Below are 24,659 nucleotides of genomic sequence, written 5' to 3'. Positions count from 1 at the left end.
ACTTGAGCAAAAATGTCTATTTTTGCAAAGGCATGCTCAGAAACTCATTAATCTTGCTTCGAAGAAGCAGCTACACCTAATAATGGCTAAGAGGTGCAGGGGAGCGGAAGTCTCTCACACACAAAACACACACACAGACACAAGCACACCTGTCACAGTCCATCTGTTACAGAAAACCCACAACTGATTTTTAGCACAGAGGAAACAACAGAGTCTTCACTCTGCAGAAAGGAGAGAAAAAACCATAATAGTGAGACAACACCTGGACACACACATATGTGGACAAGGTCACTGCACTGCCAATTAGCCCCTTTCTATCAGAACTCTGGGAGAGCTGTTTGTGCACCTTGTAATTACCAGAGGAGAGGACGTGTTTTATTTGAGACTAGTGCTACTGACACAGCCAATGGGAAAAAACAAACCTGTGACTTATTCAAAGCAGACATCGGTCAAGAGAAAATTATTATTCATCACCCACCCCACTGGAGTCTAAATAGGTGGAAGACTTAAAAAGTCTAAAATGACACTATACTTAGAGGACTTGGCAATTCATGGTTCCAAAAAAGTGGGGGGAAGAGAAATGAAACTAGTGCTTAGTTTACAAAGTTCTCTTCACCAGAAGAAAATGGCAAATCTGATGAAATTATATGGCTGGAAAGGGTTGACTCATTGTGACCTTCCAACCACATCCCCTTCTGATAAATCACACAGAGCAGTGCTTCTTGATGACAGGCTTTCACGGTGCATAGCGCTCGCTTGAATACAGTCTGCCAGCGGCAAGGTCCTATGAAGGAAATGCAGTTCCACACCTCACATTATGGCCCATAAATACAGCCGGGAGTGTTGACGCCCACAGCGGGCGGCCGTTTGACGTGGGGAAAAAAAGTAGAGAAAGTCCACTTAAAGCCTCTTTCGCTGTCTGTTGCCCTTCTTGTGTAGGCTGAAAGTACATGGCGATGTTTGTAGTACCAGACCGTGTCACCTCGCACGCTTACTGATGACGGTGAGTAGGAAACGAGACAAACAGGCTTAGAAAACTGCTGCCAGTATCGATATTTCTCTGGTCCACACACAGAAAAGGGATCCAGTCTTTAAGTGATGACATGACAAATCTTGCTTCCGGGCCCAAACTACCCTGCGTTTAATAAGGCTTTTATGTTTTTAACATGCTTTGCGAGAGACCGATGACCAGCATCGCGGAGCATGACGTCCGAGCGGCACTGAGGAGAGTGAACACATGTGGACAAGAAACAGGGTAACTATGTGCGAATGCTGTTTGTTGATTACAGTTCAACGTTTAACACAATAGTGCCCTGCAGACTGTTCACAAAGCTGAGGGATCTGGGACTTAACAGCCATCTGTGTGCATGGGTGTTGGACTTCCTCACTGGCAGAACTCAGGTGGTGAGGGTGGGCAGGTGCTTCTCCAACAGCATCACCATCAACACAGGAGCACCTCAGGGATGTGTCCTCTTGCCACTGCTCTACTCCCTCTATACTTCAGACTGTGTGGCCACCCATGGCTCCAACACCATTGTGAAGTTTGCTGACGACACAGTGGTGTTGGGTGCCATCTCCAACAACGATGAGACGGCCTACATGGATGAAGTGAAGAATCTGGCATCATGGTGCCAGGACAATCACCTCCAGCTGAACGTCAGCAAGACCAAGGAGCTGGTGGTGGACTTCAGAAGGGGTCAGCACAGAGACTACAAGCCCATTATCATCAATGGAGCTCCAGTGGAGAGGGTGCAGTCCTTCAAGTATCTTGGTGTCCACATCTCCTCAGACCTGACATGGGCTGCCCACATTCAGGTCCAGACCAAAAAGGCTAGGCAGCGCCTGTATCACCTACGACAACTGAGGAAGTTCAGGGTCTCTCCAAAGATCCTCAGGATTTTCTATACAGGCGCTGTGGAGAGCATCCTCACACAGAACATGACATCGTGGTTTGGGAACAGCTGTGTGAAGGACTAAAAAGCTCTCCAGAGAGTGGTCCGTACAGCAGAACGCTGCTGCAGGATTGCTCTCCCCCCGCTTCAGGACACCTACACCAGGAGATGCCGGACTAGAGCAGTGCAGATACTGAAGGACCCGTCCCATCCTGGCAACAAACTGTTCCAACTTCTGCAATCTGGTAGAAGGTTCTGCATCATCCAGGCAAGGACAGAGAGACTCAAGAGGAGCTTCTATCCCCAAGCCATCCGGGCCCTAAACACACACACGTCCTCTCACATCATCTATAATTGACTGAGACAGGACTCTTCCAGACACTAAACCAAGGCACAATGTACATTTCAATTCCTTTAATTTTAAATATGTTTATATTGTCTATCCTGTAAAATAGTCAGATGTCTATTCATATTAATGTACAGAATTCAGCTGCTTGCTGCTACTACTGCACATGCACAATGTATATATATATATTAGGGGTGCAACGATATTTGTATCGATATTGAACCGTTCGATACAGTGCTTTCGGTTCGGTACGCATATGTATCGAACAATACAACATTTGTAATTTATTTTATCAACTTTCCTTCTGACGATGCTGTCTGTGTTGAGCGCTCAGTGAATCTGCGTTCGACTACTCCGCCTAGGCTGCACTGTCGAGCGCAGATCCACTGAGCGCTCAACACAGACAGCATAGTCAGAAGGAAGAGAGCAGGGCAAGCTAGCAAGACAGAAGTTAAGCTCTCCTTGCAACATGGACCTCCCCCACTCTCATTCAGATCTGGCGTTTGGAATTATTTTGGTTTTCATGTGAAGACGTATGACCCTGAAGGTAAGCGAGTCATGGACTAAAGTAAAACAGTATGTTGGATGTGCCATGCAATGCTCAATTACATGGGTGGGAACTAGTGTGTTAGCGCAGTTAGCTCGTTAACGTGTTGGCCGTCTAGCCCCATGCACGGGGCGATCGGCGGTAGCTCGTTAACGGAGATTTGCCGTGTTGTGGCGTTAAGGTCATTTCAACGAGATTAACCTGAAAGCACTAGTGGGAACACAACGAATATGACTGCACATTTACGCCGACATCATCCTAGTGCAAAGACAAAAACAACAAGCATGCTACTAACTTTAGCCGAGTCATTTAGACAGCTGTTAGCACATGATTCTCCTTATGCTGCTGAGAATATAGCCCAGAAGAAGCGGATAGTATAGTTTTTATTTTGGAAAGAGACATTTCTCTGTAATAAACTCTCTTTTCCAAAGATGAGTGATTCCTCAATAAGATACAGGGCTCGCAATATCGCTAGCCCGACGTCCCGGGGCTAGCGATTTTTTCAGTCGGGCTACCAAAATCTATCTCTGCCCTGCCCGTCGGGCTATTGTAGGAAGGAAAAATATATGTCAATGCTTTTGCATTCTTTCAGAAATGTAGCTGGGTAATTATGTCATTGGCATCGGTGAGCCACTGTCAATATGTGACATATTGAAATCGCGTTTGAATTTGCGCTTGTTTTTTTGCTTTCACTTTGCAATCGTGCGAACTGTGTATAGAGAGCGACAGCACTGATCTGTGAGTGATGATAATTTGTGCACCAATTCCTCTGACATCGTCTTATTAATCGTTAGCTTACTATGCAAACATGACAAGTGAAATCTCCCGCAGCTTAAACATGTGAGAGGTTGATCGCACAGAGAATCCCTGAGCTTATGTGAGTGCGTGTGTAAAAGCAGCAGGATATATATTTTAGTTCTGCTGAGCCAAATAAGACAGGTCAGGGTGAAGAAGTGACAGCCAAAGAAAAGCTTACCACAAAACGGAGAAGTTATGACAAATCAGACTATAAGGCAAAAAGAAAGTGCAGCTTTATGGTTTCATGGACAAAAGAATTTCTGTGGCTGCAATATGACGAGCTAAATAACCAGGGCTGCACATAAGTGGTCCGCAGGTGCGCATTCACTGTCAAAATAAAAAACACGCACAAGGGTTAGGGTTAAATTTAAAAACTGTACTTTTGAGTTAAAATATATATTTATAATTTTAATAAATGACAAATTAAAAAGGCATGAACATTTTTTTTGTATCGAAAAAATATCGAACTGTGACACCAAAGTATCGAACCGAACCGAACCGTGAATTTTGTGTATCGTTGCACCCCTAATATATATATGTTCTTCCTCTACACCCCCCCCCCCCCATTTTTTTTTTTGCACATGTCGAGGAGCGTGTCAGCCTACATTTCACTGTGTGTTATACTTGTATAACTATGCATGTGACAAATTAAGAACCTTGAACCTTGTATCTTGTTCTATTTAATCTCAAAAAGCCCCTAAAAACAGTCATTGATCACTGTCGGCCTCTTTCGGTTTTTATTACCGCTAATCATTTTAAGGATCAGTTTTTAAAACCTTACGATGTAACTACAGCCCAGCCCATGCATCAGTATATTAATGACTAACCTCGTATTGTGGATGGATTATCTCACTGGGTGTAAAGTTCAAACTATAGGGTGGTTGGGAGATGAAGTTCCAACCAAAGAGAGCGACAGTTTTAAGGGCGACGTGTGGACGCGCTGTGTCACGGAGAATGCTTACGCACAGTGCACGCAGTGTGCAACTGTGTTTTGGGACTGAAAGGTGGTATTGTTGGTTGACTTTCTGCCTGTCAATCAATCTGTCAATCAATGTTGACAGGTAGCGTGAAACACTGCATTTTAGAATCGGAGAAGAGGAATGCTGAGCAAGGCCGTAAGCATTCTCCACGTCACCGCGCCTCCACGATCACTGTTTTTCTTTTAAAAACCAGCTGAAAACTACTTTTTTTAGACAGATATTTGGATGATGTTCTTTCGTATTATGTTGTTTTTGTGCGATATATTTTTAAATTCCCTGTAAAGTACTTTGTAATAGATTCTTTGCTTAAAAAGTTCTAAATAAATATTATTTACTTAACTGTGCAGAGACCAACCCCACTAAACTACAGCTCAAGAACCATTTACAGAAAGCTAACCTTTTTATAATCTGTCTGAACTCCGGACACTTGCCTCCCCTCACGAACTGAGATTAGAGACTTAAGAGTAAAAATAAGAATGTGACGCCATAATAAGCTGCTTGAATATCCTGTGTCCCTTTTTAAGAAGACACACCATAAGGACTACAGCATCGCACATTGAGATGCACACGAGCTAAGTTTGAATAACGCCTCCTCAGGAATTTTACAATCCTGTGAAGACAGCTAATTACCAAAGATGCCGCTGTGTTCAGAGGGGTCATCCTCCGAGTCCTCACGCACTACAGCCAGGAGTGAGGGACACAGCTGGGCTTGATGACTCCAGCTCTCTTGCTTTTGAAGCCTGAGCTCAGATAACTGCTGGTCTGGTCGGTTAGTGGGCATCTGAAATTACACCTCCACCTTCCCGGAGTGGCCTGCCCGTCAAGTCCCTCCACTCCTTTGCACTGTATCTCAACATTTACAGTCTGGTGCGGATAAAATTGAAACCCTACCTCTAGCCATCGCCGACAGTAAAATTGCAAGCATGTTAGGAACAATTACAAAGGAGCTCGGGTATCGACTCAAAGCAAAGCTTGGAGAATTATTACCTGACTCTGCAGCTCCCCTCAGCTTTGCAGGGCTTTTCGGCCAGTGACATTACTGTTGTGGTTGCTTTTACTCACAAAAAAGAAGAAAAAAAAGCTTTCAAAAGTCACCTTCGAAAACCTATTGAACACCGCACAGCAGATGGACACAATCAGAGACTAAAGGCCTCTTTACACTGTTTCATTTTGGACACCTTTGGGAAAGGGCAAAAATCTGTGGCCGTCTCTCAAATGCACCAATCAAAGACAGCTGCCCTGTGGCAAAATTCACACCTTCACTAATTTATAACCAGGTTCTGACTGTGTGACTCACGCTCCCACCAACATCCAAAAAAACCAAACAAAAAACAAAAAATGATGCCGATTCCCCTTCGAGGTGACTCCATAAGTGGACCATCACATGCAAAAGCAACAGAAAGCAACATAAAAGAAAAAATATATATTTCAAAACAAGTTTTGCGTACTTTTATGTAATTTCCACAGATAAGAGCAGCACAAACCAGATGACGCAAGCAGATGATTTATCTCTGCCCTCATATTCATCAGCTTTATGATGTTCTTTAATCACACAATCTGAAGCCGAGACCTGTCTCACGTTGTGTGACATGAGTCTTACAAAAGTTGTTTTTACAGTCTAGTACTAGGGCTGCCACGATTAGTCGACTAGTCACGATTACGTCGACTATCAAAATCGTCGACGACTGATTTAATAGTCGACGCGTCGTTTGAAGCTTTGTAAGATCACAAAAGACGCAGGAATAAGTAGCAGGATTTAAGAGTGTAATAACGGACTGAAACAGAAGATGGCAGCACTGCATGTACAAGGATGCCAGCTGCCGTTAAACCCCGAAGAAGAAGAAGTAGCTCCGTCCCAGAATTCATAGCGCAGCCCAGCTCTGTTGTCAACAATGGCGGCAGCTAGTTAGTTTTTATATTACTCTTATTATTCTTTCCGGGTCACAAAATAAACGTTTAACATATTTTCAGGCGAGAATGTAGCTGTGTAAACCTCAAATATCTGCTCAGTTTATCAAGACACCACATATTTTCAAAAGCGCTCCGACGTTTTCGGAGACGTCTGTTACCCACTAGCTCGATAGCTAGCCGGGGGCTAGGCTAACTAGAGCCGTGAGAACACCGGACTCCCGGCAAATCGTTTTCAAACCCACTGCCGTCACTTAGCTTAAAATGTTATTGTTTGGCTTTTTTTTAGTATTTTATTTGTTCCTGAGTAAATCGGTTTGGCTGAGATTAAAGTTATAGTTTTTACACAGCTGAATAAACGTCAAGCAGACAGCTGATTATCAGAAGTGTGAGATGCTCGAGAATTTACTCCGGTGTCCTGTTATATTTTAGATAGCAAGGAGTTTATTAAACTTCACCGAAACAATCTGCAAACTTCATTAAACTTTAATAAACTATCATCTTGTCTTTATTTTTAATTAGCACTTAACTTAAACACTTAAAGCTGTAAGCTAATGATAGTTATATAAGAGCAGATGCTGCTGGTGCAATAAGCTGTACGCTGTATGTCCAATGGATGATGATGTGATTAGTCGACTAATCGCAAAAATAATCGGTGACTAGTCGACTATCAAAATAATCGTTTGTGGCAGCCCTATCTAGTACACACACAGATGAAAGCATCGAAACATTCACCAGGTTGATTCTGTTCATCTGGATGTAGAATTTTTAGCATTTACTTACCTGGATGATTAAGCATGCATCAAGAGATTCACTAGTAGAGCTTGATCAATGCCGGATTTTGTTTTTAGGACGGATACTGATATTTGGTTTTTTAAAACTCCACTGACATATAGTTTTTTTCTATCATAGACATGAAACAAACAAATTAGCCTAACATTTCTTACGTGCTGCAATTTTTGAGTCCACGTTAAAAGATTCTGTGAAAGCAAACAAGTTTCGAAATCAACTTTTCTGACAGTTACATGTTGTAATGGTAAATGGTCTGTATTTATATAGCGCTTTACTAGTCCCTAAGGACCCCAAAGTGCTTTACATATCCAGTCATCCACCCATTCACACACTTAAGACTGTGCAACTAGTTGCACAGTCTTAACTTCTTCCTTTCATTGTTGACAAACTGTGATAAATCTAACAGCTAGATAGAAACACAAGTGCAAATTAAAGATACATACAAAGGCTGGCATGTCAAGTTAAAAAGTTTGGGTTACTTGTTTTCACTTGGGGCATGTGCTGCTCAGCGAGATTAATGGCTTAGTGAGCTTCTTTGAGCTTAAAGTACCCTAAATCCCCATGGTAACAGGTTATATGTTAAGCATATAACCTGAGGACAGATTTAGAGTTTTGGTTTAAAATCTAAAATCTGATTTAAATCTATCATTTACAGCACGTTTAAAGTGCTAATCTTTTAAAATCTCTGCTGGGAAAATATGTTTTATATGTGAAACACCTGTTTACTCAGTAACATTAATTTGAGTTAATCTGCCAATAAACCTTTAATGTTCAATAAATCCGGTTTAAAGTTTCAGGGCTTCTAATCTGCAGCTGTTACCTTAGAAAAAAACCTGAGCGCAGAAAGTACACTCAGCATAACTTGAATTAATATATTTATTTTACCGCTCGGCGCATTAAATCACCAGATTATTAATTTTCTGCAGCATTAATTTTGTCTTATTTGCAACTGTGTTGCATTTTACTCAGATACTTTTTCTGTTCTTTGGAGAATTTTAATCACTATTTATTATCACCATCTGATAACGTCTCTGGCTAGACTAGGTGGCACTCACAGGGATCATTTTTTGGTGGAGGAAGTGTCACATTACCTACAAAAATGCCCATTTTTATGTGAGTGTGCAGAGCTTGAGGCAGAAAGCCCAACTTGACAGAAAAAACTGATAAACACTGTCATGATGCCCATTACCTCCAACTCAGGCTAACGCAAAGAAAGCCTGGCTCTGTTGAACTTTGTTCATAGCACAGCCCTCAGGTGATGAAAAACATGCTACTGCAGGTTTAATGCAATAAAAAAATGAAATCAATATGAACTGGTTTTGGAAAAAAAAAGCATTCTGAAAACCTCAATATCAGCAGTACCATCTTATACTTTAATCAATGCAACTATTCCGAGCACCTTCGAGGCTGCAGCGGTGCAATATCCACTTCACGGCCCTGCTCGTGAACAGATCGACTCCTGCACATCTATCTCTTTACAGCCTAATCCAGACTAAAGCTGGTATGAATCACTTCCCCTCTCAGACGTCCTCTCATCTGATGCTAATAAGAACAGTCAGTCTTTGACTCCAACACTGTTACTGGGTCATAGCCGACTTCAATTATGCATTTCATCTGTTAGCATTTTTTTCACCTCCTAGTATTTTTAGAGTCATATTCATGAATGCACACACACACACACACACACACACACACACACACACAACACTCCCTCTCTTTTACATGTGTGCGTGTGTGTGTGTGCGCGTGTGTGTGTAATTAACCTCCCAAACCTTCCTTTCAACCTAATGTGTTTCTTTGCAGTGTAAATTCTCACTAGTTTTACAGAACCTCTACACCCTTATCATTTTACATGTTTACTACCTTCATGGCAGAATGCAACTTTGGGTCACATGACCAGAAAGGTTGAAAAGGAAAGAGATCGTGAGAATCGTGAACACACGATACTGACCCACATGCTTACTATGCTGCAGTTTCAGCGACTTGCTGATTTATATTTACACACATTTTTCCAATGACGACTTTGAGCTGCACTCAGCGTGTCAAAGAACTACATGCTGGTCAATATCTATCAGTTTGATAAAGAAATAAAGACTCTGTGTGTAAAAATGGCTTGATGTATTTGCTGTGGTGGAATAAATGTGGTGTGTTAGTGTTAGTGTGTGCAAAGAAAGGAGCTCTCCTTAACACCTTTGCCTTGTCTGCACACACAGAGGGAGGGAGCCCCATTGGAGACAATAAACATCCAGCTGCAGACACAAAGAGGTGCCAGCCAACATGTGGATGCGATTAGCTAGTTGTGTGTAATAGCAGTAATACAGAAGTTGTGTGACAGTCACAACGCTTTCACACAGCGCGGGTGTAAATCTGTGTGTATCAAGCATTCATTTGCACATTTATAATGCACTGTGAGAGGGGGTAAGAACATCTATGGTTTGAGAAGTAGAACACAAAGCGATCCTGCGTTTTTGCTCTGGTTTATTTTATCACATATAAATGAATAACTTAACAAAAATAACTTTACCTCTACAGTTTAAACAGTGACCATTAAATTCAACTTTTGTCCTTGTCCTTGTAAACTCCGTGAAGCCTTGAAAACCACAGCGCACATAAATATTCAGCAGCTCTACACACGCGCACACGTAATAACACTTTTCTGATGCAATGTCACTATAACCTGGAGAGGAGCTTTGAATTTCCTTCCCTGAGCTGTTTATGATGCACAGAGAAAGAAAATACAAAAGAACAGGCCGGTGCCTTTGATTCCGGTGGACTACGGAGAACAGTGCGGTTGTGCGCGTGTTCTCACTGTAATGAGTTTCAGTCGACTCCCAAACTCCACCGCGGTTCTTGAAGGCTGTGTGCGTTTCTTTGGCAGGTTTAATGTGTTACGGTGACATTCAGCTAAAAGTGGCGACAGCTCAGTGATAAGACTTCCTGTTGCTGATATCAAGACAACTCGCACTACTTCAAAAGGCATCACGTTCCAAACCCTCCGCATGCACAAAAAATAAAAGGCTTAATTGCTCTTGACACCAGTGTGTGTCTGTGTGTTGTTGGTCCTGTTGTTGTTGTTTTCACTGCTTTCAATCACCTGGTGTTAGTCTGGGAGTGAATGTAAAGTAGAATAGGTTAGCTTCTAATTTTAAAAACAAACGGCTACAACTGTGTCACAATGTGTTTAAACACCACTTGCATTTAATCATTAGTCATTATTCATCTCTGGCTCTCTTCAACAGTGTGTATTCTGTCCTCTTTTCCTCCCATCACCCCCAGTAGGTCTTGGCAGATGTCTCCCCCCTCTCTGAGCCTGTTCTGCAGTTTCTTCCTGTTACGAGGGAGTTCTTCCTCCCCACTTTCCCCAAGCGCTTCCTCATAGGTGGTTGTCTGATTAATGGGAATTCTTTTTGTTTTATTGTAAGCTCTTTACCTTACAATAACGAACCTTGAGGCAACTGTTGTTGTGTTTTGGTGCTACATAAATAAAACTGAAGTGAAGTGAACTGAGTTGAGTCTGAAGGGAAGCAGCAAATGTAACTTTTGGTATACAAAGCAGGTTATTTCCACCTTAACTAAAGTGGCACTGATTTCTGTTTGCGTCAAAGCGCTATTAATGTAATACTATACAACTGTTTTTAATTTAATTTAACCTGGAGCTCCTTAGTTGGCCTTGGTTTGCTGTTTTGTGTGGAGCTGCTCCAGCATGTGCATCAATAACTGAGCGCTAAGGCAGCGAGAAACCTCCGCATGTTCTTCCCAAGTTGTAGAGCGGAGTGGGGCACTGGCTTCACAGTGAGATGTGAATGAAATCAATCCATTGTGGGGCGAAGCAGAAAAAAAAGAAAAACACTAAACAGCGCCGGGTAACAGGATCGCGTCAGAAACGGTGAACTCTGCTGCCTGTGTCAACAATGCCTCTGTTTTTACTTAACAATCTAACCAATAAAAATGGTTAGAAAAAATGAGCCGCTGTTAAAATGAGCTTCCTGTGATGGTTATGCTGCTCCGGAGAAGTAACGAAGACAAAGCGCTGTCGGCTACATTCTCATCCGCATGTTTTTTCTTTTTATTTAGGGTTTTTTTTTCCATTTCAAATTCTCGGTATTGCAGCGCTTTAAGCAAACATCGTGCGAACACATCCTCCCCTTGTTCCGCTCCGCGTTCGTGCACAAAGCGCTCTTAATCAGAAAATGCAGAACTGTATCGAAATCCTAGGGAGAGCAAACAAAGCCTTACCCAAATACTGTTACGGGTCCTCAGTGGATGCTGCTGCTGCGGCTTTCCGGTGGTTCATTTTGCTCCCGTCCCCCTTGTTGCACAGCGAGCATGCGGCTCGCTTTGGCTCGCCTCTGCTCTCTGGTCACTGTGAAGATATCCACTACTACGCTGAGAGAGCAGAGCGGCTGTGTTGTCTATCACATTGTTGCTGGCCCTTTTTTTTCCCCCTTCTTTTTTTTTTGCGTTTTTAAAGGGGGCGGGGCCAGCGAGTTGGGTTTTTTTTTCTTCCCTTTGTTAGTGCGCCACGGATAAGGCTTGCTGGCCAGAAGGAAGGAAAGAAGGGATAAAGGAAGGAAACTGATATTAAAATTAAGTTTGATTTTGACTGTGAGTTGGATGAGGGGTCATGGTGTGCAAAAATGGCAATAAGGCAATAAGGCTAATATTGATACAGTGATTCCAAACCTATGCAGTCAGGTTAGCCCTTCATACTGAGACTTGGAAATTCAAAATTTCAACAACAGACTGTTACTGGAAAATATGAAGTTCTTTTCATTGTTATGTTGCAAGTTCATTGCCTGAAGAAGGCTTAATTCTTTGTGGTGCTGGAAACATTACTCAGAGATTTTGGTCCATATTGACATGATAGCATCACAGAGTTGATACAAAATACCGGCTGCACATCCATGATGCCAATCTCCCATTCCACCATATCCCAACTTTCTCAACCCCGGATTGAGATCCAATGATTGTGTCAGCCAGATGAATACAAAGAACTCAATGTCGTGTTCAAGAAACCAGTTTGACATCATTAGATGTGTAGACTGTGCTCACAACAGGATGAGCATGGTTAACAGCAATAATGTGTCTGTGGGGTCAGTTGGTGCTATGGCGCCCAAAGTGCGGCAAGAAAAGAAGTAGTTGTCCCCTACCACCACCACCACCAGCCTAAACCACTGATAAAAGGCAGGATGGGCCCATGCTTTGAGGTCGTATGATGCCAAATTCTACCCTTATCATCAGAATGTCACAGCAGAAATCTAGACTTTTGAGACAAGGCAATATTTATCCAGTCTTCTGTTATCAAACGTTTGTGAGCCAGTACAACTTGTAGTCTTGGTTTCTTAACCCACAGGAGTGGCACACACATTAGTTTGCAGCTGCAGTCTGATGCTCAGTTTGAACTTCAGCAGGCCTTCTTGGCCATATCCGTGTGCCTAAGTGCACTGATTTGTTCCCATGTGATTTGATGCCTTGTGATTTGCATTAATCTGCAGTTGAAGAGGTATGCCTAATGATGTGGCTGGCAAGTGCGTATGTTTTTTCTTCATGTAGGCTGTGGCATTTAAACAATGCTCAGCTGGAACTATCCTACAGACAGTACTATGGGGCCCAACATGCAAAGAAAATATCTCCCACATCAATACACCCCCACCAGTCTGAATTGTTGTAAAGATTTTGGTGATCCTGTGTGAATGGTAGCCTGAGTTTCCTGTTTTCACCTGATGGGAATGGCACCAGGTGTGATTTTCTCTTTCAAGGATCAGCAGGCTTTGTGCTCAGAGATGCTCTTCTGTATACCTTGGCTGTAACATGCCAACTTGTCTTCCTATCACCTTGAAGCAACCTGGCCATTCTCCTCTGATCTCTGGCCCTCCTCATTTCGGGACATTTTCTCTTTTTCACACCATTCTCTGTTAAAGCCGAAAGCTGGTTGTGTGGGAAAATCCCAGCAGATCAGTAGTTTCTGAAATACATAGAGCAGCCCATCTGTCACAACAACCATGCCACATTCAAAGTCACCTAAATTACATTTTTCTTCCCCAATTCTGATGTTTGAACCTTGTATTTCAGAAAATCCATATCTACATGCCTAAATGCATTGATCTGATCACATGTGATTTGCAGTAACCAGCAAATGAACAGGTATACCTATTGATGTGGCCAAGAAGTGTGTGATTTTGTCTTTGGGTAGGATGTGGCTGCCATATGATTGACTAATTAGATATTTGTGTTAAAGAGAAATTGAACAGATGTACCTAATAAAGCAATAATTGAGTTTATGGCCATATGATCATCAAATTCGATTCGATTAGACACTCTCTCTACTTTTAAGATTTTTTAAGTTAGGAATGGATCATGTGACCCTGAATCCACCCTGCAATAGGTAGGGCTGCTGGGGGATACCCGTGACGCATTGAGTATTTCTTCTTCAGTCACCTTTCTCAACCACTATGTGTTAATAGACCTCTCTGCACTGAATCACACTTGTTATTAATCTCTGGCTCTCTTACACAGCATGTCCTTTGTCCCAACTTCCTCCTCTCACCACAGCTGCTTCAGGGGGAGGTTTCTTCCTGTTGAAAGGGAGTTTTTCTTTCCACTGTCACCAAAGTGCTTCCTCATAGGGGGTCATATGATTGTTGGGATTTTCTCTGTATGTATTATCATCAGAGATGAGCGTTACTGTAATCCGATTACCTTTTTTCAAGTAACGAGTAAAGTAAGGGATTAGTATTGCAAAAAAGGTCATTAGATTACCGTTACTTTCCCGTAAGCACGCTGCGTTACTGCGTTACTAAAACGGTGATTTTTTTGCGAGAGTGTCTCATGACAATTACGTAAGCGAGTGCAACGTTCGTGGGAACAGCTGTGTGCAGATCAACAATGGATAATCCCAGCCAACATTTATATGTGGGGCCCATATGGTTTGGAAATGGGCTGAAAAATGGGCCCCATATAGGATTGTCCGCGGGTTCCGTAATGGCCCCATATTAAATGCCCATATAGGTGTTATGTTAGGAAAATCTGGGAACTAAATGGGCCCCAACTGGGAAAAGTACACAGAAACCCACCTGGGCCCCATCTTTCAAGTTTTTGTGGATACCATGTAGGCACCACATAGGCTAAAAAGTGGGTTTTAAGTGGGATTGTCCGCAGGTTCCATAATGGCCCCATTTTATAAGCCCATCTCGGTGTTATATTGGTAAAATCTGGGAACTAAATGTGCCCCAACTGGGCAAAGTACACAGAAACCCACCCGGGCCCCATCTTTCAAGTTTTTGTGGGTACCATGTGGGCACCACATAGGCTAAAAAGTGGGTTTTAAGTGGGATTGTCCGCGGGTTCCATAATGGCCCCATTTTGTAAGCCCATCTCGGTGTTATATTGGTATAATCTGGGAACTAAATGGACCCCAACTGGGCAAAGTACAAAGAAACCCACCCAGGCCCCACCTTTCAAGTTGTTTTGTGGGTACCATGTGAGTACCACATAGGCTAAAAAGTGGGTTTTAAGTGGGATTGTCCGCGGGTTCCATAATGGCCCCATTTTATAAGCCCATCTCGGTGTTATATAGGTAAAATCTGGGAACTAAATGGACCCCAACTGGGCAAAGTACACTGAAACCCACCTAGGCCCCATTTTTCAAGTTCTTAGTGGGTACAACATGAGGAAAACATGAGCTAAAAAGTTGGAATGGCATTAGCAGTGGGTTCTGTATTTGCATCTTATTTCTAGTTTGAATTGACTAAGTTCTGGCACTGAGTGGGCCCCATGTAGTAAAACAGTCACAAAATCAATTTTTCAGACGGCTAATACGGGTTCTGTGACACAAAGACACCAAATATATTAAAGCTGACCGCAAACAAAATCTAGTTTGTAAATAAAACCATTTCAAAAATCACGAGGGTACACAAAACAACATTTTTCACATTTATTTTGTCCAACAACTGTGATTTTACGTAACTGTATTCCAAAGTGCGTAAACGTTTAAAAACTAGAAATGTCAAACTACAGCAAAATTCCTTAGATATTTGGAACTGTAGCAACATGGGAAAAAGTCAGATGGAAAACTCAAAAGCTTATCTTGAATCAGCAGGGTTTGTTTTTTTACAGAGCCGTAAGTCTATTTTGTACCCTTGCAGCCCTCGGTCCTCCTCTGTCTTTAGCTCCACTGAACCACTTGGACAGAGCCTTCTCTGCTTCTTGCAAGTTGACTTTTGATGTTAAATAATTCTTCAGTGCCTCTGCAAATGAAGAAGAAGAAAAACGGGCAAGCCAAAGTAAAGTTAATCTTAGCTTACTTCATTTGGTGATGATTTTCAAAGAACAATGTTTATTTCACTTTATTGCCTCAAAAAATATATACAAATTGCATGATAACCAATCTCAGTTACACTTTCAAACACTTTATTAAAAAAGTTTAGTTTTCTAAAGTTCAAATGTCTCAAGTGAAACTAACTTACCATACACAACATTAAAAAGACGCAAATCTCTGAACTTTTTTTCCCCATGTCGGCCAAGCATGTTGTACTCCACAGCCAGCTCAGGTGATATGAGGAATTTCATCATCCTTCTTGTGGCATCGTCTACACTTGTTTCCCCTGTATCTGCTACCATGGCAACCTGAGGGGAACATACAAAAAGGACAGATTAGATACTGGCATCTGGTTAGGATGCCTCCCTGGTGAGGTGTTTTGGGCACGTCCCACCAGGAAGAGACCCAGAACACCCAGGACATGCTGGAGGGACTATGTTTTTCGGCTGGCCTGGGAATGCCTTGGGATTCCCCCGGAAGAGCTGGGCCAAGTGCCTGGAGAGAGCGAAGTCTGGGCCTCTCTACTTAGTACCGGATTGGGTCGAGGGGCAGCAGCCTAAGCTTAAGATAATGGACCGGAATGGAGGATAAATGGACACTTTACATATTACTTAATGTTTACTGTGTGGTGATAAAAAAAAAATGGTAGTAAACACAAGCTAAACTAAAAAAATTAATTGCGCTTCCTTAACCCTTTATCCCCAATAATGTTACGCAGGATAACTGGTAGGTCTGGTAGGTTTTTTCCTCTACTGTATACTATATGAATGTAATCAAGGATTAATAACAGAAAGAAAAAAGAAATTGAAATTTTGCCATTTTTACTAAAGGCAATCAAAATGTACATGAATAAAATATTTAAATTAGTCAATTCAAATTAATAACTCTAAAACACTGAACAAAATTAAGTATTTGACCCTGTGGTTTATTTTCGGACATCTCTTTTCTTCTAAAAGTCCAGGCGTGTTGGGCCCCTGGCAGAGCTCAGGTTTGACGAGACAGGTTTGGAAAAACCTGTCGCTGGCGACTTTTTGGGGGCTAAAGGGTTAAAATAAATAGGAATTGGCCAAAATTTGTATAAACTATGAAATAGCAGAACAAAAGTAAAAAAAAAAAATCTTTATCTGTTATCAGAATCAAATATTTGATTAGAATAAAAAATTTAACTTTCTGGAAGATTTCTCGTTACATCTGTCATAAAAGTAACAACATCTCAGAAAAGAAACATGATAGCAACAGAAAAATATGATAGCAGTGTGATGTGATGGTCCCTGGCCAGATTTTTACACATATTATAAGCCCTGTGACACAAAAACCACAGAACTCTGACACGCACAGACTGTTTTCCTTCGTGCTAATGAAGAAAAATGCTGGTCTGGTATGTAAAAGGGAATTTATTCTTCCAGGACCTGAAGCTCCGTAATGCAGCCCTCCAACAGCCAAACCTATCTGTTCTCTGATTGTCTTGATGCATGCTCAATCATCCAGGTAAGTAAATCTCCAAAAGTTGATTCTGTTCATCTGGACGTAGCGCTTGCAGCATTTTCTCCCACTGAAAATGCTACGTCCAGATGAACAGAATCAACTTCTGGAGATGTTCTCTGATTGGATTGTTTAATTGGTGATTGACATGAAATTGACCAATCAGCTGAAAGGAAGAAAAATAGGGTCAAAATTTGGATGTGTAAGTATAAATCCACACACAGCCAGGAAAGCCGAGCGCAGAGTTGTTTGTAGCACCAATTCAGCCAGAGTGGAGCCAGATGGATTTTCCATCCATCCACACTGTAAAGTCTATAGACCAGCAAGTGATAAATTAACAGTGTTGTTGGTATTTTCTAAAACAGTTGTATGCAATAGGAATTGCTGTTTATAGTCCTCCTGTATATCTGCATGTTCCCTCCCAATTAAAACCTGTGATAATGGAGATTCAAATTCATGTCATACCTATACCAACAGTTATCAAGTATCCAGATCGACCTTTACTGATGTGCTCTGTCAGTGCGCCCCAGGGCAGCTGTGGCTACAATGTAGCTTGCCATCGCCAGTGTGTGATTGTGTGTGTGAATGGGTGAATGACTGAATGTAGTGTGAAGCGCTTTGGGGTCCTTAGGGACTAGAAAAGCGCTATAAAAATGCAGGCCATTTACCATTTAAAGGAAAATTGTTATTTCCATGTATTTTCCTGTTCTGCCTTCAACTTTGAGGACTTCCCCCCACATTTCTAGTTGTGACAGTGCACCTACAACAAAAAAAATCTGCTGTGATTTACATTTGTTGAAAGAGCAATTTTGTAAAATAGTCTATTTTTGTATGCACAGTTTACAAATCTGTCCTGTACAGCATGGACTGATTGCATGCTAAAAAGTTGTTGCTTAAAAATAAAACAATAAATTTTTAATTAATAACATCAGCAGAAAGCCTTGTTATTAATTAGATGTACAATTTCTATAGAATACGAAACAACTCAGTTCATTTTTGATCATATCAATACCAGCATATTACACAACTAGTGATGGGATTTTCGTCTCTTTTTAGAAAGCCGGCTCTTTCGGCTCCCAACCAGCTCTTCAGGTTGTTTTGTTGCTTTAATTAATTTATTATTAACAACAATATAAAATTATGAACAAAAGGAATTACTAATGTAAAAAAAGAAACGTGGTTTTATTTATATATGTTTATATATAAATATATATGGTGGCCCCTAGAGACAAAGCATGTACAAACTCCAAAACCCATTTCTAGCGTCAACTGAACTTCCAAAACAGAGCTACTAGATCACTTAATTTACACAATTGAAATCATATGTGTATTTTTTGTGTATTTATACACAAGCACTCATATATATTCATAAAAAATTCTAAAAGCTGTTCATTTACCTGTTACTACCACACACCAAATCCGGTCGTTGGTACTTCCTGGCTTGTGTAGCCACTAGGTAACAAAATCTCAACACTGTGCCTAGCATCCTGGAGCACTTCTGTTGTGTTTTGTACGTGCTTTGGAGTTTGTACGTGCTATGGAGTTTTTACGTGTTTTGGGGTTTGTACGTGCTTTGTCTCTAGCAGCCACCGTAAATATACTTTTATTTATTCTCTCCACATAAAATGTAATAAATAAATCATATAATACAAAAAAAACAACTATTTACATTTCAACTTTTAACTATTTAAATTTTCAGCTTTTTCCTTTTAAACAAATTTAAAGTGAAACAACACAAAACACTGCAAACCACAACACAATTAAATATAAATTATAATATGAAAACAAACAGAAGATGCACATTCTCTGTCATATGGGCCTGCATGAATAAACTTTCTGAATCCTTTATCATCCGCAATTGAAAATAGTTGTGGATGATTACTATACCTTTCTAATGTGACGTTGTTGTCCCTGGCTCTCTTTCTCTCTCTCTCCCTCCTGCTCTGTTACTGTGCTACTGCGTGTGTAACAACTGCCCCTCCCCCCTCTTCCCAGCGCAAAGCACAAGGCTCGCGTGCAGAGTGAAGCGGAAAAAAAGTGCGAGAGAGAGGGTGAGAGAGAGAGAAAAAACACGCTTGTGTTGTTCACTTCAAAGAGCCGTTTCGTTTTGACCAACACATCACTAACAACCATGATGAAAAACGCTCATCTGCTTCCATCACCATCAGCTGATTAACATTGAGCTGCTGCAGTCAACACCATCAAACTAATTTAGTGTTTAATGTTATGTTATTGAATGCTTTTATTTTTAAATCTTTACCAGCGCTTAACACTAGGAAGGCCCAGGCTTCTACCTTTCTACCTTTAAAACCCGCCACCAGCCAAATGGCTGGTAGGCTTTTAGCTAAGCTTTAGCTTCAGGCAAGTGGAAGCTAAATTGGCTAGTCATTCATATGTAAATTGGGTTGTTACCTGGGAATTCTGGAGGGAGGGGAGTGGGGGTGTGTGGATGAGGGGGTGGGGGAGCTGCTAAAAGCGGTGAGCTTCCTTTTGTTTCATCTTGATGCATTCTCAATCATCCAGGGAAACAAATCTCCAAAAGTCACCAACTTGGAGTGTTTCAGTTTGCCATCTTAGGGAGAAATCAACACACATGGGTGTATGTCCTTTGTTGCTGAGATTTATTGATAAAAACAGTACAAAAAATCAACCATTTGTACACATTTTTACAAATAATTATAAAAAGTGAGTGAGTACATTTCAACATTTTCAGCAATCACTCACAATCCTGGCACTGCCATGGTATCTGTAGTCTGCATTTACCTTGGCTTGGCTTCCTGATCAATTGTCCACTACCAAAAGGAAGCCAAGCCCTGTGATCACACCTTGTTTTGTTGTAAAGGGTGGCAGGGCTTGGCTTCCTTTTGGTAGTGGAGCATTGATCAGTCGTCCATTGTGGCATCAATGTGATCACACCTTGTTTTGTTGTAAAGGGTGGCAGGGCTTGGCTTCCTTTTGGTAGTGGAGCATTGATCAGTCGTCCATTGTGGCATCAATGTGATCACACCTTGTTTTGTTGTAAAGGGTGGCAGGGCTTGGCTTCCTTTTGGTAGTGGAGCATTGATCAGTCGTCCATTGTGGCATCAATGTGATCACACCTTGTTTTGTTGTAAAGGGTGGCAGGGCTTGGCTTCCTTTTGGTAGTGGAGCATTGATCAGTCGTCCATTGTGGCATCAATGTGATCACACCTTGTTTTGTTGTAAAGGGTGGCAGGGCTTGGCTTCCTTTTGGTAGTGGAGCATTGATCAGTCGTCCATTGTGGCATCAATGTGATCACACCTTGTTTTGTTGTAAAGGGTGGCAGGGCTTGGCTTCCTTTTGGTAGTGGAGCATTGATCAGTCGTCCATTGTGGCATCAATGTGATCACACCTTGTTTTGTTGTAAAGGGTGGCAGGGCTTGGCTTCCTTTTGGTAGTGGACAATTGATCAGGAAGCCAAGCCAAGGTAAATGCAGACTACAGATACCATGGCAGTGCCAGGATTGTGAGTGATTGCTGAAAATGTTGAAATGTACTCACTCACTTTTTATAATTATTTGTAAAAATGTGTACAAATGGTTGATTTTTTGTACTGTTTTTATCAATAAATCTCAGCAACAAAGGACATACACCCATGTGTGTTGATTTCTCCCTAAGATGGCAAACTGAAACACTCCAAGTTGGTGACTTTTGGAGATTTGTTTCCCTGGATGATTGAGAATGCATCAAGATGAAACAAAAGGAAGCTCACCGCTTTTAGCAGCTCCCCCACCCCCTCATCCACACACCCCCACTCCCCTCCCTCCAGAATTCCCAGGTAACAACCCAATTTACATATGAATGACTAGCCAATTTAGCTTCCACTTGCCTGAAGCTAAAGCTTAGCTAAAAGCCTACCAGCCATTTGGCTGCTCTCCGGGTTTTAAAGGTAGAAAAGCCAAATGGCTGGGCTCTGGGCCTTCCTAGTGTTAAAGACTGTAGATGTTCACACCTGGTGTTAGAAAACCGAGCTCACAGCAGTATTTTTTTTTATAACAGGAAATTTTAATTTTTATTGGTTACCGTGTTTATTACCACTTTTATCAGTAATGTACTTCCTATAAAATATGGATTTGATAAGTTACCGGTTTATTGAAATCAGCTAGTGAACACATCGATCGCTTTATTGAACTACACGCCTTACACTCTTGTGAGCTCTGGTTACTAACAGCAGGTGTGAATGTTTGGAGTCCAAAACGCAGATAAAGATTAGAATAACAAGGCAATGTAAAATCAGTTTAATGCAGTTGACAGTAGCAGCTCAGATGGAAATCAGCCAATTGTGAGGAGAGCAGAGGACCAAAACTGTCAGAGTTGTGGGTCAAGTGAAGAGAACACTGTTGGCATTATTGTTAGCATAAAAGATGAAAATTAAATAAATGTTAAATTTTAAAATAGATCATTGCCTCATGTGCCTAAATAAATATATATACTTAATACCAATAAAAAAAAAAGGATGCCCCAAAGACCATCACTTTTCAAAAATAATAATAATAATAAGTAATACAAATAATATGAAAGTTACTTACATGTCAAAGATGGTGCTTGTGATCTTGAAGAATCTAAACGTGATAAGGAAATGAAAGAAAGTGCATGAGAAAATACAAACATTTTTGTTTTTTCCCAGGATAATTCAATATAAAAGATTCTCTTACTAATGCACAAAATGAACAGTGTAATTAAAAGTTTGAAAGGCACTGCATGTGTTTATATGATAAACTGACTAATTCAAGCAGCAAAAGTCACAGGAAGATATATCAAAATGGTGACTTATGCCAGAACAAATGACTTGACAGACATAAATCCTAAATTCCTATAAGTAAAAAAGGAATTACTTTTTTATAAGTGGTCCCTAGTGGTTTTCAAATTATTACATGGCTTGTTAATTTTTTATTAAATTATTAAGAAGCCAGATGAGTTCAAAACATTTACAAATTACTATAAAGCACTATCCAAACTTCAAATCAAGTGGCAAAATCTCCAAATTAAAAGTACTCGCAAACTATAAAAATTTGATTATACTTAAAAATATGCAAAAACTAATTTAGTGGAATTTTTACCTGCTCAAGAATACATTGAACATGCAATATTTAATTGAAAAGAACAAAATTTGTGTACTTTTAGAAAGGATTATTAAATATTTGGGGATACTAGACATAAAGAGGGTCTCGTACATTTACGGGCATCTAATTTCCTGGATTTAATGGTTTAAAAGTTTAATAGGTCTTTGAAGTTAATAATAAAATTGAGTCCATTATTAGCAAAAAGAATTTAAAAAAAAAAGAGCAAAAAAATGCTTAATATATAATAATTGTTTTAAACTTAAGCTTTGTAATTGTAGCAGATTTCATTATGTCTGTAATTTTTTATTTAGCCCCACAGTAGTAAAAGCCATAAATGGGAGTTAGATTTATTACTAGTATTTTACACAGCATTCAGCTATAATAACATGTTCTGCATTTTCCTACTCCACCATCTGATCTGAACAGCTGCACTCTCTTAATTAATTAATGACCTAACATTTCTCAGTAACCAATAACTAGATGGAACAGCACAGTATCTAAGAGAGTGATCAGACAGTGTTTGAGCTAAAGACACTGTGTGTTTCTTTTGGGGGCTTTTTACACACTGATCCACCACCGTTTTCCCATAGTACAATGCATATCTGGTAACATTACCGTATTCAGATCAGAAAACCGTTTCAGCTGCAGGCATCTACTCCTGTAATTTAAACAATCACCTTGCTACACTGCACATGAATATTACGTAACATGGTATGACTAGCTCATGTTCAGACATTTAAGATACTGTTCAGCCATTTTGTTTACTGGGTAGTGCATAATGGCCGAGTTAGCTGAGCAGGAATCCACTAAATAATATAAATTTTTTAAATTAATTACAAAAACCTTATAGGAAAACCCAAGAAACAGTTGCAGAAGCACAGAAAAAAACTGCCGTGTACCTTATAGTGTGTAAATTCAAAAACTGTATAGAGAGAATGGTGCAATGAAAACAGAATAAGATAAGATGAACTTTATTGAGTAGAATATAGGCAGTAAGAGTTTTTTAATTAACTTTAAATTATGTTTGCCAAAGACAATGCAGCAAATTAACCCAGTTCTACCTGCTAGCTAAAGATGTTATGCTTCTCCCCCTTATACCGTTTAGGACGACTATAGAAAGTTACTAAAATAACCATTGATGAAAACGTATCAAACTTTAAGTATTTACCTTTGTCATAGTTTTCGATTCTTTGGTATCCTTTTGTCCTCCACGTTCTTAAACACCAGGGAGAGAAAAGGCGCAACAGACGAAAGACCGCGAAGACTAGACGCTAGGCGGTGCAATCTGCTCCTCCCTCTTTTTAAACGAGCCAATAGGAGCTGCTCACATTAAAAACAACTTTATTTAAAAAGTCGTTTTACACCTGATACAAAAATTTTAAAAGTCAAACAATGCACAAGTTTAAAAGAACAATTTTATTTTTAAAAGTTTTTTAAGCATAGGGATGGTTAATATGTTTTAAAAAGTAATATATAATATTTATCAAAAAGTGTCACCCAAATCAACATCATAATAAAAATATAATTAATAAAAAATATAATAATGATAAGAAGAAGAATAACAGTTTACCTAAAAGCTCTTCTAACATTAGACTGGTTTTGAAAAGTTTCAATAGTGTCAATACACCATAAGGACAAGGGAGTTTCACAGTTGAAGTGTGACTGCTTGAAAGACCCCATTCCCTCTCCTTTCCACTAGTTCAAAGAAAATATAAATTATTTCTGGATATATAATTTGAGGGCACAAGTTTGAAGAGTAACATTTTAACAGATCGGTAATATACTTCAGGAGCTTTACTGGATCTGATTAACCAAAACTTCCATCTTCCATGTAACTAACTGTCTTTTCTCTAATACAGTAGAGTATGTCTGATCTACTAAAAATCCTCAACTGCATGTTTGCTCAAGTAAATAGTCTTAATTGTTTGAACAACCAGTAATCCTTAATTTGCAAATGCCAAATCTGGATTTTGTCTGTGTAATTCACTTTTATCTTAGGTTTTTTATTCATATTTTTTGCTTTTCTTTTTTTCTACTCTTGTGTCCGTTTTAATCACTTATTATTGCTGCTGTGACAAGTGAATTTACCTAAGAAGAATCATGAAGTCCTTATTTTATCTTATCTGAGCCTCACCATGCAGCCTACCATGCAGAGTTCACATTAAGTACATAAAATGAAATCTAAAATTAAAAAGTAACCAGTTTCAAACCAGTTATTTGGAATAGTGTGCAGAGTGTTTTGAGTAACATTGAATGTTCAAAAACACCAAAGTTCCTATAGTCTCACTTGACAGCTGGGTTGTAGTGTCTGATAACACATAACATCTTGAGGTCTCAATGTGGACTTTGAGTACATTTGCTAGCCAAGGCTAAATACTGAGAGGGTCAAAAATGAAGGGTCAAGAACATCTGACTGTACGTAAGGGTAGCAAAAGTGATAGACTGAGGTTGTGCCAAATATGTTAAAGTTAGGGTGATTTCTTAGAGAATGGTACCACATGGGTGCCGTCTGCAG

General features: G+C 40.3%; 1 protein-coding gene and 1 long non-coding RNA gene across 4 annotated transcripts in view; both read right to left on the bottom strand.

The window, feature by feature from the left end:
* The window catches only part of st6gal2a (ST6 beta-galactosamide alpha-2,6-sialyltranferase 2a), a 42,798-nt gene extending 31,095 nt beyond the window's left edge, over nt 1–11,703 (bottom strand). For all 3 annotated transcript variants that reach the window (XM_085383447.1, XM_085383448.1, XM_085383449.1), the window contains exon 1: nt 11,500–11,703. The gene's annotated coding sequence lies outside the window, so the exon portion shown is untranslated. The remainder of the gene's footprint in view (nt 1–11,499) is intronic.
* A 2,698-nt stretch (nt 11,704–14,401) lies between these two features.
* Nucleotides 14,402–23,438, bottom strand: LOC146650928 (uncharacterized). The gene is made up of 4 exons (XR_014907987.1): nt 23,313–23,438; nt 21,611–21,643; nt 15,729–15,888; nt 14,402–15,509 (listed from the first exon to the last, which is right to left on the bottom strand). It is a non-coding gene; the product is annotated as an uncharacterized LOC146650928 (long non-coding RNA).
* Nucleotides 23,439–24,659: the final 1,221 nt, after the last annotated feature.

Source organism: Rhamphochromis longiceps, linkage group LG16, assembly GCF_057381845.1.
Source record: "Rhamphochromis longiceps isolate RC_006_pf linkage group LG16, R_longiceps_female_GT1.1, whole genome shotgun sequence".
NCBI lineage: Eukaryota > Metazoa > Chordata > Actinopteri > Cichliformes > Cichlidae > Rhamphochromis > Rhamphochromis longiceps.
This window is presented reverse-complemented; position numbering and strand designations above follow the sequence as displayed.